Raw genomic sequence first — 3,447 nt, 5'->3', positions numbered from 1 at the left:
AAGAACTCACTGTTCCATGTTCCTCTCTGGCTGCCACTGCACAGAGAGCTATTGTTTAGCAAATTCCTTACCTAGAGATATGGAGCGAAGTTGAAACATTGAGTAGGAGGTCCATAGGCTTGTGCTTCTTGCGTGTGCTTCTCGCGTTGTACCAATGAAATATGAGTTATATTGTGTGGACAGCAGCTTAGAACCAATCACAGCTTGTTTAGCTGTATGCGATCACGCCCTAATAGTATATAAGATGCTCTGTGCTTAATAAAATTGGATCAAGCTGGCAAACCATATTGGTGTTATTCTGGATACCCGGGCTGTTTCCGTCGACATGACCCTGTCGGGGTAGGCAGCGGGTCTGCTGAACGCCTGGCAGAGCAGAAGGAATTTGACCTCGGCCAGATCATCCCGTACCCGTGAGAAGTCTGCATGCGGGGGAGCATACCACAGATAAGGAGCAAGGATAGTGAACATCTGCAACAAGAAACGTGAAACTGTTGAACATAGATAAGGAACTGCGTGAATCATGTTCAGAAGTAAAAACTTTAAGAAAGCTATCTAATAATGTACCGTTGCTATGGGCTTAGCCAATTATGTTAGAGCTTGCAGTAGTTGTAGAAGATATAAAAAAGGATGTAAAAGAGCAATAAACGATTCCACTTCTTTTGCTTCTTAATTAATTGTCAATTGTCGCATGACCGTCTCGACCGCGACAGCCTGTCCCTCTGCAGCGCAGCAGGAAAGCCCTGCTCGGGAGCACGGCCTCCTCCTCCAGACACCAGGGAGATTCCTGGGGCTGTGCCGGCCTCACCACATCCCTCCGCACCTGCAGCTGCCCTGCCCCGCACCCACAGACTGACGGTGTCACGGGCTGGGAAGATTTCTCCTGCAGTGAGCTCTCAGCACCCTGCCAGTGCCGTCTGCCTCTGCCCTCTCTGTGCCCGGCTCCTCTGCCCTCGGTGCCTGCAGGCAGTGCCCTCAGCCCTGCTGCGCTTTGCAGAGGAGCTGCTCCTGGGCAGAGCTGGCTCTCTGCAGCGCTGACCACTTGCCCTCAGCTCCCTCCAGCCCAGCAGCCCGGCCCAGCATCACAGCAGAATGCAAGCCCAAGGCATTTTAATGACTCCTTGAGGAGGGTTGGTCTGAGTCCATGGACCTCAGACAGTGATTGGACGATGAAGGTGCCAGTCAGGAAGTCAAAGCCAGAGGCCAACTGCAAAGTTTCTTGGAGTGTTAATGGCTCCCAGTGAGGACCGTTACTGACAAACCTCCTGCGGGGCTGGTTACAGCAGAAAACTCCCGGCAGAGATGACAGGGAAACAAAGGCCCTGTCAGTGTGGAACAGATTCTGAGCAAACCTGGGTGTGTTACATGGAGCAAAGGGCCACGCCCTGACCCCCAGCCCCTGGGAAGTCAGATGCTGTTCCTCAGGGCTCTTCCCGGGGCAGGGTGATGTGGGGATGGGCAATGCCAAGGGCAGGACTATGGTCCAACCCCTGCCAGGCTCTCGGCTGGGCAAGGGGAGGCCATGAGACCCAGTGCTGGAAGGGGAAGGGGCTTCCTCATGGCCACCAGTGGCAGAGACACCAGCCAGAGCCAAGGGCAGAGAGAGCTCAGCTCTGCTGGGGGATGCTCAGACTTTGCTCACCCCTCTGTCGTCTCCACCACAGGCTGTCCCACCGTGTCCCACACCTGCACCTCTTTCTCTGCCGGCTGGAGACGTCCACCCAGCTCCCACACCCTGCTCTCCCCTGAGCATCTCCCTTCCTTTCCTGAGATCTCTGCGTCCTCCCTGCCTGCTCCTTGACACACAAAGCCTGGGGCTGCTCCAGTCTCCCTCGGGGTGACCTGTTCCACCACAGCACTGCCCTTCCAGGGACATTGCTCTCTGCCCAGCCTGGGCCTCCTCAGCTGCACTTGGTGGCGTTAGTCCTTTCTCACGCTGTATCTTACTACAAAGGAAAATTCTTGTCCTGATGCCCCCACCTCCACCCCTTTTATCCCTCCCTATCCCATTGGTTTGCTCCCTTCAGACATCTCATCCCTGGCATCTCTTTCATGTCCTCTCTGGGGTCCCCAAATCCCCTCCCTTGAATCCCTCCCGAGGCCTTTCCTTCCCTCTCTCCCCTCACTCCTTCACTGTCCATCCTGTCCCCTGCAGGAGTGTCCCCGGATCCCCTGCCTTGATCCCCCACTCCCAAACACTCTCCAATCCCATTGGGTTTGTCCTCTGCACTCCTCTTCCTTCTGTCCCCAACAGCCACTCTGCTTGCACTCTCCGTGTCCCTCCACTTGAATTCCTTTCATCCTCACTTGCACTCGACACAGTCCTGTCCCGGCAACCCCTCCAGCCCCGTACCCTGGTGTCCACTAATTCCCCCCAGTGCCCTGTCTTTGGGTCTCCCCCACCTCCACCCCTCCCCTTTGGAGGACATGAATTCCTCACTCTCTCCGTGTCTCCGTCCCCACCCCTGGCCCTTGCATGGACAGGTATCCCCGGGGACACTTGGAGGAATGGGGCTGGGCAGGGCAGAAGGGATTTTCCTGCTCAGACCAGGGGGAAGCCATGGGCCTGTGGGGACTGGGGAAAGCTGTGCCCACCCCCAGCCCACCAAGATCCAGTCCAGAGCACCCCTTTGCTCTTCTTCCCGAGGCATTCCTCAAAGCGAGAGCAGGTTATGGCGTGGTGTTAATTAGTGGGGTGGACTTGGAGGGCCTCCAGTCTGGGGAACTGGAGGGCACTTTGGTTCTCCCATCCTTTGCTGGTACTGGGGACATCCCAGCAACCATTGAGGTCTTTTGCCATCAGACCCTCCCCTCCCATGGCCATGACACTCCAGGGCATCCCAGTGTGCCCCAGTAACAGCCTGGGTTTTACCACCTAAGCCTCGGAAGCCCTTGTTCCCACACTCTGACCCCGTCCCCCTGAGTCCCTATCCTAACCCTGACTTGGTCTGTCTGGCCCTTGGGGGCAGCACAGGCACTGCAGGGTTCTAGAGCAGCCGTAAGGCCTTGGAAGCGGAACGTGAGGTGACCTGTATCTGATCCCCTCGTGGGCCACGAGGAGGAGCTGGTGTGGAGCGCTGGGATGAGCTCAGCTGTGCCTCAGGATCTCGTGGGCCAGCAGCAGGTGCATGGCTGTGAAGGCAGCTGTGAGGTCACACCTGCCGCAATCCCTGGCAGGCCAGCAGCAGGCTTGGGTGCTGGTTTGCACAAGGACATGGTTTTGATCCCGGTGCGGGAAGCTGTGCAGATCCCACCCCTGGAACTGTTCTCTCATCGTGCCCCTGTGAGCTCTTTCCGTGTTACCAGTTACAGTGCTGCTCTCACAAGGGTTTTCTCTCTCCTGCTGCCCCCAACAGAGGATGTTCCCACGGGCGTGTGCTGCTGCTTTTGTATAAAGGTCAGGACATGCCGATGGTGGGATGGCCAGGGGCAGGTGGGACCTTCCTGCAC

The sequence above is a fragment of the Athene noctua genome, unplaced genomic scaffold (assembly GCF_965140245.1).
Source record: "Athene noctua unplaced genomic scaffold, bAthNoc1.hap1.1 HAP1_HAP1_scaffold_36, whole genome shotgun sequence".
Taxonomy (NCBI): Eukaryota; Metazoa; Chordata; class Aves; order Strigiformes; family Strigidae; genus Athene; species Athene noctua.
The sequence above is the reverse complement of the archived record's forward strand: the minus strand, read 5'-3'. Positions refer to the sequence as shown.